The following is a 17,312-nucleotide window of genomic DNA, read 5'->3' as shown; positions in this document are numbered from 1 at the left end:
CAAGCGCACATTTGCAAACCTGATGTTGGTGCTCCACAACAGTAAATAGATGAATAAATCAATGACTAGATGGATGGGCTCTGGAGCAGATTGAAGCTATTTAGCTTTTTCTGAGCAGAGCCTCAGAATTGCAACATTGGTCTTATTAAATTAAGTGATAGGTAGGTAATACATGTGAAAATACCCTAGCACACTGCCAGGCACTTAGCAGAGATTTAACAAAAGTTTGTTTTTACACCCAGCTGAGAGTAACAGCCATAGAAGGCTAAGATATAAATAACTAAAATCCTCACAAGTTCAGTCTGATTCATAGAGATTAAACCTTGAGTTTTAGAGCCAGCTCTACTACAGACATAAGCAAGCTGCCCAATTCTCCTATGCTTTGCTTCTAGGTTGGACTGGATTTCCAGGTAGGATTACTACTTAATGCTGGTATAGCAAGGAATACAGTAAAAACAAACAAACAAACAAACAAACAAAAAACCCCAAAAAACACATTAAAATTCTCAAGAGAAGCACTATAAATACTGGTAAATGTTACTGTGATCAACCACTCTATTAGAAAGTACAGCGCAGTATTAAAGGTCAAAATATTTACCAATCGCTTTATCTGATCATCCCAAGGGAGACAGCACAAGCCACATGGTACATACAAACCGTGCCAACTTCCAGGCCAGCTGTTCTCTTTCTGTGTGACCAAGGCAAATCTCTTCCCTTCACCCCTGAGCCTCAGTTTCTTCATCTGTAAATAAGGGGCTCTAACTGGATCGGGTGTCTCAATAGGTAGTAACTGTATTAATAACAGCCATCTAACACGAATTCAGCAAAGCTTTGCTTTTTGCTCATGATGGTACCTACATATGTTTGAAAAGTAATTACGCCCACCTCTTAAACGTATCATTTATCTGGCTGACAGACTGGTGCACATTTGGATATGAGAGCCCCTGGCAATAACTCTGCTGAGTCCCTGTGGCACAGGAACCTCTTCATCAGAGGTTAGTAGAATCTGAGACTATAAGCAAAAAACAACCAGAAGACCTCATCATTTACCTAAATTTTGACTTGCTTTAACACACACACACACACACACACACACACACACACACACGCATGCATTCACACCTAGCTTCCATTTTTTTCCTTGGAAAGACTGGGAAATTTTCCATTCACAGCCCTGCTTTGGTGGTATCTTTAGATCAACAAGGATAGTGTAGCATGACACCACAAATTCTGTTTCCTATCAACAGACAGGTGGGGCTCAAGATTCAACCAGCTGCTTATTCAAGCAGGAAAAGCATCAGGGCAAAATCTGAGTTGGGAGTAATCTGAGACAGGTGTTCCCAAAGAAAGCAAAAGATATGCCCAGAATAGATTTCCCTTTGATGGAAAGCATTTTGATACTTTTGCTCCTACCTTCAAACATCTCACAAGGAACATAAATAAAACACTAAGGGAACAGTTAAGTGCCCAGCCTGTGCAGACAGATTACCCTTGGGATAAGTGGGATTTAAGACTAAGCTTTTAGGCAGTCACAAGAGATGCTGAAAGTGCATAAGTGGTAATCCATGATTTTACTGAGGCACAAATTTGAATCATAAAGGCTATGTAGGAAGCTGGTGCGTGAGAATGTGTCTACAAAATGGAAATGTAGTAGGGATGGATTAATCTCTAAAATTCCTTTAGGCTAGAAAATCAGTAATTATAAATCCTTTAAGACAGATAGCATATCATTGTAGATAAGAGCAAGTACTCTGGAGCTAGAATACCTGGGTTCAGATCCAGGTTCTGCCATTTGCTAGCTGTGTGACTCTGGGCTAGTCACTCAACCTCTCTGTGCCTCAATTCACACATCTGCAAAATGTTATTAAACAGTACCTTTCTTGGGGCGCCTGGGTGGCTCAGTCAGTTAAGCATCCAGCTTTGGCTGAGGTCATGATCTTGCGGTTCGTGAGTTTAAGCCCCACGTCAGGCTCTGGGCTATCAGCTCAGAGCCTGGAGCCTACTTTGGATTCTGTGTCTCCCTCTCTCTCTGCCCCTCCCCTGTTCACACTCTGTCTCTCTCAAAAACAAATAAACATTAAAAAAAAATTTAAACAGTACCTTTTTCCTGGGGTTAATTGTGAGGATTAAATTAATCTCTGTAAGGCATTTAAAATAGTGCATGGCACATATTAAGTGCAATATAACTGTTAAATAAATAAAATGTCCTCAAATACAAGACTGTATAGAAGTTTTCTTAACTATTTATTTATTTATTTATTTATTCATTTTGAGAGAGAAAGAGAGAGAGAAAGCACGAGTCAGGGAGGGGCAGAGAGAGAGGGAGAGAGAGAGAATCCCAAGTAGGCTTCGCACTGCCAACACAGAACCTGATGCAGGGCTTGAGCTCACAAATAGTGAGATCAAGACCTGAGCCAAAGTCGATGCTTCACCAACTAAGCCACCCAGGTGCCCCTTTTTTTAATAAATATTTTATTTTTAAGTAACCTCTACACCCAAAACGTAGGGCTCAAACCAAGATCCAGAGTCCTTTGCTCCCAGCCAGGCACCCCCAATAGAAGTTATTTTTAAGATCTTTAGAGAAGGGGTCAGCAAACTATAGTCTATGGGCCCAAATCTGGCCTGCCTCTTGTTTTTGTGTGGCCCATGAGCTAAGTGTAGTTTTTCACATTAAAAAAAAATTTTTTTTAATGTTTATTTTTGACAGAGAGAGACAGAGCATGAGTGGGGGAGGGGCAGAGAGAGAGGGAGACACAGAATCGGAAGCAGGCTCCAGGCTCCGAGCTGTCAGCACAGAGCCCGACGCGGGGCTCGAACTCACGGACCGCGAGATCATGACCTGAGCCAAAGTCGGATGCCCAACCAACTGAGCCACCCAGGTGCCCCATTCACATTTTTATATATTGGGGGGGGGGGAGGGAATCAAAAGGAGACTAATATGACATGTGAGAATTATATGAAATCCAAATTTCAGTGTCCACATACAGTTTTATTGGAACACAGACATGTCCATACAATCTCAAAGTTGAGTAGCTATGACAATGACCATTGGCCTACAAAGCCAAAAATATTTACTGTTTGGACCTTTATAGAAAAAGTTTGCAAGGGGTGCCTGGGTGGCTCAGTTGGTTAAGCATCTGACTTCAGTTCAGGTCATGATCTCACAGTTCGTGAGTTCGAGTCCCATGTCGGGCTCTGTGCTGTCAGCTCAGAGCCCAGAGCTTGCTTCAGATTCTGTGTCTCCCCCTCTCTCTGCCCCTCCCCTGGCTCGTGCTCTGTCCCTCTCTCTCTCTTAAAAATAAATAAACATTAAAAAAAGAAAAAAATAAAAAAAAAAAAAGTTTGCTAATTTCTGCTTTAGAGTCACAGGGAACACATATTATGAAGAGGGACGTGAATACATTCTCTAGAAAGGAGAAGATACCGATTGTAACTTAAGAACCCCCTCACCTTACATCACACCTGATTTGCTGGTATTCACAGACTCACTGAACCAGTATGAACTGTCTGCACTTTGTGGAATTCAACACTGAGATAAACAGTATCTTATACAAAATGCTCCTTTTAAAAAAGGAAATGAGCTAAGCCCGATATAGAAGCATTCACACTTGAGCCATTAATGGCCTGTTATAGGCCTACTCACCACCAATGTCATTTTTTTTTTAAACTTCAGTTTCTTAATCATAGTTACACAATTATTCTCTCTTTCTGCCCCAACCCCCACCCCCATGGAGTTTAAATGCTAATCAGTTTCAGCAATAAAGCAGCCTTGTCCATTAGAAATGGAAGAGGTGGACTGAATGGAGATGCCTTGAAGCATCTGTTTTCCTACCTCAGGTATCAACCAAACCCCTATCTTATGCAGCAACTGCCAAACACAAAGTCAGCTCAACCCAGCTCTCTACCCCTAAACAAAATCTCATTCAGATTTTAGACAAGTAAGGCTATTTCATGTTGGAGATATGAAGCCTCAGTCACAAGCACTGTATTTTTGTTTTTACCCCCTTAGTAGACTTCAGACTCCTTGAGGGCAAAAAGGGTCTCCTACATCCCTCACATAGCTCAGTAAATAGTCATTGGTATTAAAATACCAACTCTATCCTCAACAGCGACTTAGAAAGTCAACAAACAATTCCCTGTGAAAATAAATTAACTGCACATTCAGAAAGATGGCAGTTTCACTGAAGGTTATAATCAAAATGGACAGCAGGTTCTCTTGGTTAAATTTAGAAAAGCCTATCAAAAATTGAGCAGGAGGGGCGCCTGGGTGGCTCAGTTGATTAAGCCTCAGACTCTTGATTTCGGCTCAGGTCATGATCTCACGGTTCGTTAGGCTCCATGCTGACAGTATGGGGCCTGCTTGGGATTGTCTCTCTGCCCCTCCCGGGCTCTCTTTCTCTCTCTCTCTCAAAATAAATTAAAAAAAAAAAAAAAAAAAAAAAGATTGAGCAGGAGGCATTATGATTTTCTATTCATGTCCTTCAAATTTTTCTTACATATATAAATAGGTACAGTAAGTCTGCAAATAAGTGCAACACTTGAAGGCTACTGCAATGACAATATGTTTATTATTATTATTTACCTTTAACTAGATATATGTCACTAAATAGCCATATAATTAGGTAACTATGTATACTAATAACATATATTAGCTATCAATGATCTGTAATATAACGATGATTTCTTACTAAACTATTTTAGGTTACTTGAAGGTTAACAGAAAACACTTGTGGCTTCAACACATGCCACTAAAAACCTTCCAAAAACATGACTAGCTATAGACTCCGTCTCGTGTCAGCTTTGTCTAGTGCTCCTTACCTTCTGGGAACTTCCATATTCATTCCAACCACACTATATAACATATGATTTAAACCCTAACAATGAGGCCCTTCCTCAGGACTTTTCAAATGAGAAAGAGGGACAATCCCCTCCCAGGATAACAAGGGCCCATCAGATGCTCCACCACCCTCCCTGTATGAGAAACCAGTCTGCAGCGGGAGGAGCGCATTGAACATGCAGGGAAAGTATCTTGACAGCATTTCAGTCCCCGGCACATCATCAATACTGTCTTTTCTCCAGTTGGATTGCATGAGCCAATAAATGGTTGGTCTTGCTGAGGGTAGTTCTGCTATTAAGAGCAGAGTTCTGAGCACTGTGATCCAGAGAAAGCCCTGGGGAAGATCAGAAAAGGCGGACCTTCTTTCCCGGCTTTAGTAGATGGGTGGCTTTAGCTCTGACTGGGCCCTTGTCGTGTCTCAAGGCCCCCATTCTGCTCACCAGTCAGGTCTTAAGGGATTACAACACTCAACACAGTAAAGAGAGGTCATTTCTCCCCCCAACTGATGTGTGGATCTGATGCAATTCCTAACCACAGCGAGATTATTTTTATAGATACAGACAAGATTCTCCCAAAATTCATATGATGGGAAAAAGAACTAAAATAATCTGAACCAATTTCAAGTAATAAAGTGCACGCAAATGGTCAATATGCACATGAAAAAATGTTTAAGATTATTAGTCATCAGGGAAATGCAAATCAAAACTACGATTAAGATACCACTTTACACCCACAATGATAGCTATTACCAAAACAAAACGAAACAAAACAAAAAAACAAAATAACAAGTGCTGGTGAAGATGTGGAGAAACTAGAAGCCTTGTGCACTGCTTGTACTGTTGGTGCAAATATAAAATGGTGGAAAAGTTTGGAGGTTCTTCAGAAAGTTAAACATAGAATAATAATATGACACAGCAATTCTACTCCTAGGTATATACCCAAAAGGATCGAAAGCATAGTCTCAAAGAGATATTTGTATGCCCATAAATTCACAGCAGCATTATTGACAATAGCCAAAAGGTGGAAACAGCCCACCCAGGTCTCCATCAATAGATGAATGGGTATACAAAATGTGGTACATATACATACAATGGAATATTAGTTAGCCTTAAAAAGGAATGAATCAAGAGAATGAGAAGATAAGCCATAAATGGGGAGCAAATATTTGCAAAGGACCTAACTGATAAAGGGCTGTTAATCAAAACAAAGAACTTTTTTAAATTTTTTAACATTTATTTATTTTTGAGAGACAGAGAGAGGCAGAGTACGAGCAGGGGAGGGGCAGAGAGAGAGAGAGAGAGGGGGGGGGGAGAGAGAGAGAGAGAGGGGGAGAGAGAGAGAGAGAGACACTGAATCTGAAGCAGGCTCCAGGCTCTGAGCTGTCAGAACAGATCCTGATGCGGGGCTCAAACCCACAAACCAAGAGATAATGACCTGAGCTGACTGAGCCACCCAGGAGCCCCTCAAAACATACAAAGAACTCTTAAAACCTAACAATAAGAAAACAAACAAGTGAATTTAAAAAACAGGCAAAAGATTTTAACAGACAACTCAGCAAGAAGATACACAGATGGCAAATACGCATATGAAAAGATGTTCCATACCATGTCATCAAGGAAATGTAAATTAAAAAAAAAGTATCTCTGTGCATCTATTATGATGGCCAAAATCCAAAACACTGAAAACACCAAATGCTGACAAAGATGTGCAGCATCGGGAACTCTCATTCGTGCTGGTGGGAATGTAAAATGGTACAGCCACTTTGGAAGACAATTTGGCATTTTCTTTAAAAAGAAAAATTTTTTAAATCTTTATTTATTTTTGAGAGAGGGAGAGAGAGACAGAGCGTGAGCAGGAGAGGAACAGAGAGAGGAGACACAGAATCCGAAGCAGGCTCCAGGCTCCGAGCTAACAGCACAGAACCCGAGGCAAGGCTCAAACCCACGAACTGCAAGATCATGACCTGAGCCCAAGTCGGACGCTAACCGACTGAGCCACCCAGGTGCCCCTAATTTGGCATTTTCTTATAAAACTAAACATATTCTTATCATACAATCTAAAATCACACTCCCTGAGATTTCCCCAAAGGAGTTAAAAACCTATGTCCGCACTAAAACCTTCACGTGAATGTTTATAGCAGCCACATTCATAATTACCAAAAGTTAAAAGGATATCCTGAAGATATCCTTCAGGAGCTGAATGGATAAATAAGCTGTGGTCCATCCATCCAGACGTGGAATATCATTCAGCGCAAAAAGAAATGAGCTATCAAGCCATGAAAGGATGTAGAGGAACTTTAAAACGTATATTGCTAAGTGAAAGAAGCCAATCTGAAAAGGCTACATACTACAGGATTCCAACACTCAGGAAAAGGCAAACTATGGAGACAATAAAAGGATCAGTGGTTGCCTGTGGGTGTAGGGAGAGAGAGATGAAAGGTAGAGCACAGAGGGGTTTTAGGGCAGTGAACCCATTCTTTATGATACTATAATGGTGCTTACATGTTATTATACATGTCAAAAATCACAGAACATACACGACTAAGAGGGGACCTTGATGTACACCATAAGCTCTGATCATGATGTATTCGTGTGGGTTTGATTATGACAAGTGTACCACACTCTGGTGCAGGAACTGATAGTGAAGGGTGCTGTGTGTGCTGTGGGGGTAGTGGGTATACGGGAAATTTCTACACCTTCTGACCAATTTTACTGTGAACCTAAAACTACTCTAAAAAATAAAGCCTTTTTAAAAAATTTTAAGTAAATGCTGCCCCCAATGTGGGGCTTAAACTTATGACCCCAAGATCAAGAGTTGCATGCTCTACTGCCTGAGCCAGCCAAGTGCCCCAAGTCTTTTTTTTTTTTTTTTTAAGGAATTAAATTAGAATACATACTACAATGTGGATGAACCTTGAAAACATCATACTAAGCAAAATAAACCGGACACAAAGGCCAATACTGTATGATTCTTACAGGAGAGGTCTAGAATAGGCAAACCAGAGACAGAAAAGGAGGCTCAAAGGGACAGGGGAAGGGGCAACGGAGAATTATTGCTTATCGGTTACAGGGTTCTGTTTTGGGTGATGAAAAAGGTTTGTAATAGACGGTGGGCGAGGGTGATGGTTACACATTTTAAGTGTATTTAATTGAGAGAGGGAGACTGAAGGATTCCATAAATATCTGCACTTTACTCCTTTTCCTACTTCTATTCTTGCTAGGACCTAAACGTCCACCCCACTTTACACAGGCCTTATAAAGCAAATAGTATATGTCCTCTTGTAAGTAAGGGACAAGGAGTTAATAATGATTTCTTTAGAATAGATAACATCTAAGGAAGGACCAGATGAGAATGGCTGGGAAGCCCTCATACGCGCATTTCAGACCACCACAGCTCTGGACATCTTGACACCCGGGCCCTATGGCTCCTGGGAATAACACCTGGGCCCTCCTCTTTGTTCCAACCAGTTCCTGGATGCGTGAGTCGACACGTAATCCACCACACCACAGTCTTCAACAAAAACCCCAAGACCATGAGCAAAGACGAGACTCCCTCTTTTTCCTTCTGAGTCTCTGGGATTCTCTGTACCTGCACTCTCTCTATACCTTCAATAAACTCTGCTTTCACCTCCTGCTGGCTTACATTTTTTTTTTAAATTTTTTTTTAATGTTTATTTATTTTTGAGAGAGAGAGAGAGAGACAGAGCGTGAGCAGGGGAGGGGCAGAGAGAGAGGGAGACACAGAATCCGAAGCAGGCTCCAGGCTCTGAGCTGTCAGCACGGAGCCCGACACAGGTCTCGAACTCACAGACCGTGAGATCATGACCTGAGCCGAAGTCGGAGCTCAACCGACTGAGCCACCCAGGCACCCCCTGCTGGCTTACATTTAAAGTCCATCCATCCTCTGGGTCTCTGGACCCAACTTGCTGGCATCATAATGACAAATGAATTATACATTTAAAAATGGTTTAAAATGTAAATAATAATAATAATTAAAATAGTATAATAAAAGGATAATGTGGGAGGAATCACTCTCTCCATTTCAAGATTTACTATATAGCCAGAATAAGTGGTGTAGGGATAGGGACCTTGACCAATGGAAGAGAACTAGGAACCCAGAAGTAACCCCACGCAAGTATGACCAACTGATTTTTTTTTCTTAGTAGGCTCCATGCCCAGCATGGAGCCCAAAGCAGGGCTTAAACTCACAACCCTGAGATCAAGACCTGAGCTGAGATCAAGAATCAGATGCTTAACCGAATGAGCCACCTGAGCATCTCCCGCCGCTGAATTCTGACAAAGGTACGAAAACATCTGTACCTAAAATGGAGGAAAGATAGGTCTTTTCAGCAAATAGGGCTGAGCAATTGGAAATCCACAGGCAAAGAAAAGAACTTCAGCTTACACCTCAGCACACACAAAAATTAACTCAAAATGGATCATAGATTTTTAATTTTTTTTTAAGTTTATTTATTTATTTTGAGAGAGCAACCAAGCACAAGTTGGGTAGGGGCAGAGAGAGGGTGAGAGAATTCAAAGTAGGCTCGGCACTGTCAGTGCAGAGCCCAACACAGGGCTTGAACCCACAAACCAGGAGACCCTGACCTGAGTGGGGACCAAGAGTCGGACGTTTAATAGACTGAGCCACCCAGGCACCCCAGATCATAGATTTTTAAATGTAAAACTTACAAATATAAAACTTAGATGAAAACATAGGAGAAATTCTTCAGGACCTAGGGCTTGGTAAAGAGTTATCAGATATGAGACTGAAAACTACAATCCATAAGGAAAAGATTTAATAAATTAGACTAAATCACAATTTAAAACTTTTGTGCCATGAAACACCCTCTTAGGGGAATGAAAAGACAATCTACAGATGGGGAGAAATATTTGCAAACTTGCAATATAAATAAATTTTATTTGCAAATTAAATACAGGCCCAATTTCCCTGGGCCTCAACTTTATCTGCTATGAAATGGGGAGACTTATATTGTCTTTAAGAAAATATTTTGGGGGGGCACCTGGGTGGCTTAGTCAGTTGAGCATCCAACTTCAGCTCAGGTCATGATCTCATGGTTCATGGGCTCGAGCCCCACTTCAGGCTCTGTGCACTGACCTCAAAGGAGCCTGCTTTGGATTCTCTGTCTTCCTCTCTCTTCCCTCCCCCACTTGTGTGCACTCTCTTGCACACTCTCTCTCTCTCAAAAATGAATACACATTTAAAAAAATATATGTTTTTCAAAAAAGAAAGAAAATCTTTTTTTCAAAATTAAATGACACAAAAGAAATAAAAGCATTTTTTAAATTAAAAAGACACTCAGGGGTGCCTGGGTGGCTCAGTTGGTTAAGTGGATAAGTGTCCAACTCTTGATTTCGCTCAAGTCATGATTTCAAGCTCCACTTTGGGCTTCCCGCTGACATCGTGGAGCCTGCCTTGGACACCTGGGATTCTGTCTTCCCTCTCTCTCTGCCCCTTCCCCACTCGGATGCACATGCATGCACTCTCTCTCTCTCTCAAAATAAATAAACTTAAAATACTTTATAGGGATACTCAGCAGGATCTCACTTAAGAGTTCAGATCTTGGATCTTGGATCTTGTCCTTTCTCTGCAGGAATCCAAGGACAGGGGATCAGCAAAGAGTATGTTTTCTGTATGGTAGGAACAGGTTTCCCCAGAACTGAGTAAGTGGCAAATTATCAGATTCATTACAAAGGCAGACTAGGCTAGTGTAGAAATCCTCTCACTCTGAGAGGTGTGGGATTGAAAGAAAAATGAAAGTATTGTTATTTGCAAATTACACTTGTAAATTTGTATTATTACTTGCAAATAATACTATTTAATAATAGGACTTGATGCTATTTAACACTGTATTTTTGACCTATTTGCCAAATGCGAGTCCATCTGACAAAGGACTCCTACCTCCAATACATAAAGAACACTAAATGCACAACAGTTGTCTAACAAAAATAATCCAACGAGAAAATGGGCAAAAGACATGAAGAGACAGTTCATCAGAAAGAATATACAGCTGGCAAATAAATACATGGGATGTTCAACCCTACCACCCATTAGGGAAATGCAAATTAAAGTCACAATTAGATATCACTATATATTTAACACAATGGCTACTATTAAAAAAGTGGTAACACCAATTGCTGGTGAAGATGCAGAACTCAGTCACTCATTATATTAGTCAGGGTTCTCCAGATAAACAGAAGTGTTGTGTGTACGTATGGGGAGGGAGCCAGAGAAAGGAGGGAAGGTGGGAGAGGGAGGGGAGGTTGATTTTAAGGAATTGGCTCACACAATTACAGGGGCTGGTAAGTCTGAAATCTATATGGTGGGCTGACAGGAAGGAGATTCAGATCAGATTTGATGTTGCAGTCTAGAGTGTGAAATCAGCAGGGCAGGCCCCCAGGTGGGAAAATCAGACAAGGTTTTTATGTTACAATCTCGAAGAATTGTTTCTTCTTCAGGAAACCTCAGTTTTTGCTCCTGAGACCTTCAACAATTTTATGAGGCCCACCCACATTATGGAAGGTAATCTGCTTTACTCAAGGTCTACCAATTTAAATGCGAACCACATCCAAAAAAATACCTTCACTGCAACATCCAGACTGATGTTTGGCCAAACAACTAGACACCACAGTCTAGTCAACTTGACCCCCAAAATTAACCATGGTATTCATACATGCTGGTATGAATGTAAAATGGCACAGCCACTCTGGAAACTAGTTTGGCAATGTCTGCTAAAACTAAAAATCAATTTACTGGATGACCCAGCAATTGTACTCTTTGGGCATTTATCCCAGAGAAACGAAAACCTGCCTTCGTGCAAAATCCCGTAAATGAATATTCATAGCAGCCTTATTTGTAGCCCCAAACTGGAAAGAACCTAAATGTCTTTCAATGAGTAAACGGTTAAACAAAACATGGTACATCCACACTATGGCATACTAGTCGGAAATATTAAGTAAAAAACTATCAGTACATTTAACAACCCGGATGGCCCTCAAAGGCATTATGCTGAGTAGAAAAAGTCAATCTCAAAACGTCACGTACTTCATGATTCCATTCATACAGCATTCTTGAAATGAGAGAAGCAGAACAAATTAGTGGCCGCCAGAGACCAGGGATGGAGGGTGGGAGGGGGATGGGTGTGACTATAAAGGGGCAACACAAGGGAAATCTTTGTGGTTACAGAATAGTTCTATACTGTGGAGGTCATTCTGTATGTGGAGGTCACGGGCAACCTTGACAAGAGCAAATGGTGGCGGCCTGACATAAGTAACTTACCTATCTTACTAAATCACGAGGTCTACCAAGGGAGCAATCTTTGTATGTTTCCTGGACTAGTTCTGGCAATGAACGCTCAGTATTTGTTGAATGAATAAAGTTTCTGAATAAATCAACTCAAAATATAATGGAGTCTGTCATGTCAGTCCCCATTTTGTTGGGCTCCCTATTGCCTACAAGTCAGATCCAAATCCCGAATTAGCCTCTATCTACCCCAAATCCCCCACCATGCCTTTCTTCTCAGCTCTTGGCAATTCCCCTAAATCACCCTATTTCCTCTGCTGGGATCCTTATCCCATATTTTTCTGCCTGGTGAATTACTGCTCATCTATGAAGATCCAGCTCAAATGCTCCCTCTTCTATGGGGCTTCCGAGACTCCCAGGCAGTGGGCATCCCCATCCTGTAGTGCCTGGTACAAGCCTCCAGCATAACTTGTAGCATTTTTATATTGTCTCTAATGAATGTCTCCCCATCCGGAACGAATGTTCTTCCCGCAGAAAGGAAAGGCTATGATGTCCTAGCACTTAACACAGTAACTCATTGCCAAGTGTACTTAATGAATCCCAGAGCCCATTTCATCTAAGAGATAGCTCTCAGTCTTTCATCTGAGATACAAACAAATAACAAAACTTCTGATGAGTGCCTCTCTTCTTTTTAACCTTGATCTTTTGGCTCAGGACTGACAGAGCTGGTGGGAGGAAGGCACTGAAGCATCAAGAGGGTTACTATCTAGGAGCCCCTGGGTGGCTCAGTCGGCTGAGTGTCTGACTTCAGCTCAGGTCATAATCTCACAGTTCGTGAGTTTGAGCCCCGCATCAGGCTGTCAATGTAGAGCCCGCTTCAGATCCTCTGTCCCCATCTCTCTCTGCCTCTCTCCTGCTCACACACTCTCTCTCAAAAATAACCTTAAAAAAAAAAAAAAAAAAAAAAAGTTCAGTGGGTTACTATCTAACCTTATCTGGAAATTCAGTTAGCTGAAGTAAGAGGCTCAACAAAAAGATGGTAAAGCTTAGGGACGACCAGAGGAGGACCTGGTGTCCAGGCTGACAGTGCAGTCCCAACCCTAGAAGAAATAAACAAGCCACACTATGGTTGCCTTGTTCAGGTGCATTTCTAACAGGGTGGCATGTAAGGAAATGAAGGTAGGGGTGTGTCCTTTCATTTTGAATGCTGGATGACCTGCCCCCAGCCCAGAACATGGGCTGAGGGATGCTAGTCCATCCCACCAAAAGGAAAAATGATTAGTATCCCAAACCCACAGGGTTGAGAAGCAGACAGCAGGCATAATAAAACACACTGGGTTCAGTCTGGGGTTTTGATGGCATCTTAAAGCTCACTGTGTGAAACCCTCTATTGATGAGCTATAGGGAGCCCCCACTGGCTAAGTGACTCCGGAAGGGGGTGAGGGAGGAAGTGGCTGACCAGCTAGGACTAAAAAAACACGTGGGCCATGGTCCCATAAAGAGCCAGTAAAGAGCCAGCTACAATATTCAGGCCTGTCCCACTGCTTCTAAACCCTCCCCTGCCTCCCACCATGTCCAGCAAGGTAGAATGGGAGAGAGGGAGAGAGGGAGACAGGAGGGCAGAGTCCCTAGAAACCACTGAACATCTAACTGCAACAATAGCATGTGATTTTCCAGTTCCTCACCCGTCCAGACTCCTCACCACTAGAATTCCAGGAGTTCAGTGCACACGCACGCACCTCCCCAATCACACCTTCCACCTCTACGTCTTACTTGTTCAAGGAACATCCTGTCTGTGCACTTTCATGCCTAGGCCCTTAAACAGGCTCTCCCCAGCCTGGAATGCCTCCTCCCACAAAGTCTGTTTGTCAAAGTTCTATTCATCGTGCAGGGCACCAATCGGACACTATCCTCTCCATGAAACCATCACAAATCCTATGAACTGGAAATAGCTGCCATTCCTTTGGCATTCCCTTAGGCCTCTGGTAACAGCTGGGCACTTACAGAATTTACCACACTCCACCTTGTCTCATAATTAATTATGGGTATCCATCTCACCCACCGACCTCTCAATGCCAAAGTTAGGGGCTGATGCCCACTCAACAGCAGGGTGCCTCGTGCACTGGGAAAGCAGCATGCACAGTTAGGCACTTCATTAATATGTTGACTGAAGGAGCATGTCAAACATAACACCAGGGGCCCTTTCAGATAATACAGCAAACACTTTTGAGCGCCTGAAACATGCTAAGAAGTATGCTGGATAATAGAGGCTTCACAGGCCACAGGAGCTCAACGTCTGGATGGGAAGAGTGAACACTCAAGCACGTCTACACTGTGTTCAGTATGGTAAGGGGTGCGAAGTGTGAAGGCAATGCTTCTCAAATTTTCATGTGCACAGGATGTAAGAACCACCAGATTCCGGTTCAGCAGGTCTGAGGTGGGGGCAGAGAGTGTGCATTTCCAACGAGCTCTCAGGGGACATGGAAGCTATCAGTGCAAGGGCCATATTGTCAGTAACAAGGGGATAAGGTACAACAGAAGAGGGAGAGATTGACTGCACCTGGAGGGATATGAGAAGACTCCAGACAGACGGGATTTCACACCACCCCCCACCGCAACAGGGCAGCGCAAAAGAGAGAAGGTGGCACAGGCCTGTGCCTCACAAAAACACAGATTGGCAGGGAGGCAGGAGTGCAAACTTGTGACCACAAGACAATGCTGAACAGAAACAATGCAGCGTGCCTTAGGAGAACAGAGGAAGGAGTGTTTGGCCACTTCTTTCCCCTTAATTGGGGAAAAAAAAAATATGAAAGGAGCCTCGCACACGGGTAAGAATGCTGGCAGATGTGAGCGATACTCTAAGCCAGAAGAATGCGGGAGCAAAGGCTTGGAAGTTGGAGAACACAGATCACAAAGACACAGTCGGCAGGAGGAGCCTACAGACGACTAGGAGAGAAAGGCAGAGAAGGGCCGGTCTGGTGGAATGTGTATATCAAGGATGCCGCTGGTGGCCCTAAAAAAGTCAACCAGGAGTAGCGGTCAGCACCAACAGGGCATGCTTAAGCTTCTCTTACGTCTCACAGGCACAGTGGCAGATTTCTGTGAGCAGCTTAGAATAATCAGAGAAGCAGTTAAATCAGCAGTCTTTCCTCTAATCCCACCGAAAACCAGCCACCACCTGCTGCTCCTGCACTCCCACCAGCCAGTGGCTTTCCCCAGATGTCCTGCTGACTTAAAAGTACAGCCTATGGACAGGGGGAGAAAAGACAAGCTTTCCCAAACATGGGTAGGAGCACCTTTTAAACCACCAAGAGTTCTACTTCCTGTTCCCCTGACAAGTTTCTAACTTCTGATGTTCTCTGTGGTGAAGAGAAGTTACTTCAAGAACAAGCCAGGGGCGCCTGGGTGGCTCAGTCAGTTAAGTCTCTGACTTCGGCTCAGGTCACAATCTCACAGTTCGTGGGTTCGAGTCCCACATCCAGCTCTGTGCTGACAGCTGGAGCCTGCTTCAGATTCTATGTCTCCCTCTCTGCCCCTCCCCTGCTCATGCTCTCTCTCTCTCTCTCTCTAAAATAAATAAACATTAAAAACACACACACACACGCCAACATTGGTCTCTCTAGCTCTGGCCAGAGAGCTCATGTCTCCTGAATGGGAGAAGGGAAAAGTCCAAGTGAAATCCTGTGCTCTCTTCACCAGTGAATAATTCAGTCACAGTCCCTGCCCTCTCCCTACGTTTCTTATGTGTACCCCAAACACCCTGCCCTGATTCTAAACTCATAAACCAATAAACGAATAATTACTGTCTAGCTTCATTCATTCATTCATTCATTCAACAAGTATTCACTGAGCCACACAAGGAACTATGTTGGGCCTGCAGATCTACCTCTCCAACCTTGTGTTCTTCCACTTGTCACCCAGGTCACTCTCTTCCTATCACACCAGCTGCCTGGTGTGTCCCCAAATACCAAGTATGCTCCTGTCTCAGGATTCTGTGCTTGCTATTCCCTCTGCCTAGAATACTTTCCCTTAGATATGCTCATGGGTCATTCCCTCATTTCATTCAGACCTCTACTCAGCAAGGCTGGTTCTGGTCCCTCTGACAAAAACAACACCCTCAGTCCCCTTATCGGGCTTTATTTTTCTCCATAGCACTTATCACCACGGGACATTTTATACCTATTTATCTGTTTATTGTCTGCCACTCCACCTCCCACCAGAACGTGAGCTCACACTCACGGAGGCGCTGCCTACCCTGCCTAGGGCTGCTTGCTCAGCAGATGGAACAGTGCTTGGCACGCGGAAGGCGCTGACATATCTGCTGAGCACACTGCTGAATGAGAATGGAATGGGAGGTCACTCACAACAGGAGAACGAATGATCAGACCAGAGCCTGGGGAGAAACAATCCGGCAGCTGCACAAGGACCATTCCCTAAAGGGTCTGTAAGAATTCTCTCAACACACTACTCCAGAAATCCTGGGTTTAGGGAAAAGATGAAGAGGACCTGAATTAGGACAGCGGCTTACTAGACACATTACATAGACACATCAGTGAATAATTCAGTTACAGTCCCTGCTCTCACGGAGTTATGATATTGTAAGTAATGTCATTATTATTGTGATAAGTGCCATAAAATATACAGAAGAGAGAGAGGATGAGCCAAAGCCAATTCCAGAGCTTCCCTTCTACCTGACTACGTGGATAGTGTGCCATCCATACACAAAATGAACAAAAGAAGAGATAGCTTGGGAGGGAAAGAGCCTTCATTTGAGACATAATTAGCATGAGGATCAACAGGACAGGTGAAACGCAGGTCTAGTATTTAGAAGCAAAATAAGCAAAACAGAGATATTGATGTGAAAGCCACTGTAATTTACAGATTATGCCAACAAACCTTTAGTGGGAAGACAGGTTAGCACAGTATGTTTTGCTGGTCCTCAGAACAGCTCTGTCAAGGTTACAGGACATTTAGATTTTACAAATCGGCACAGGAAAAATAAGCTTACGACACGTGTGCATCACTTTACTACGTATCTCTCAGAAATCGATTCCTTTTAAGTGACCATTTGAAGTGCAGCTCCAGGGCTGAGCTAATAAAATCTGGCTCTTAACAGCTGAGGCAGCAAAAGAACAGGAGAGATCACCCCTCAGTATCTGTGTTTCTCCTCGGTGGGTCTGGACACAGAGCCAGATTCTATCTTCAGTGTCTCCAC

At 43.0% G+C, this 17,312-nt stretch overlaps 1 protein-coding gene across 3 annotated transcripts in view; it reads right to left on the bottom strand.

Moving 5' to 3' along the window:
- Positions 1-17,312, bottom strand: part of KLHL18 (kelch like family member 18) — a 55,359-nt gene that overhangs the window by 30,496 nt on the left and 7,551 nt on the right. The window lies entirely within an intron of this gene.

This window comes from Panthera tigris, chromosome A2 (genome assembly GCF_018350195.1).
Source record: "Panthera tigris isolate Pti1 chromosome A2, P.tigris_Pti1_mat1.1, whole genome shotgun sequence".
Classification (NCBI taxonomy): domain Eukaryota; kingdom Metazoa; phylum Chordata; class Mammalia; order Carnivora; family Felidae; genus Panthera; species Panthera tigris.
Note: the sequence above shows the minus strand (reverse complement) of the source record. Positions and strands in the feature narration are given on the sequence as shown.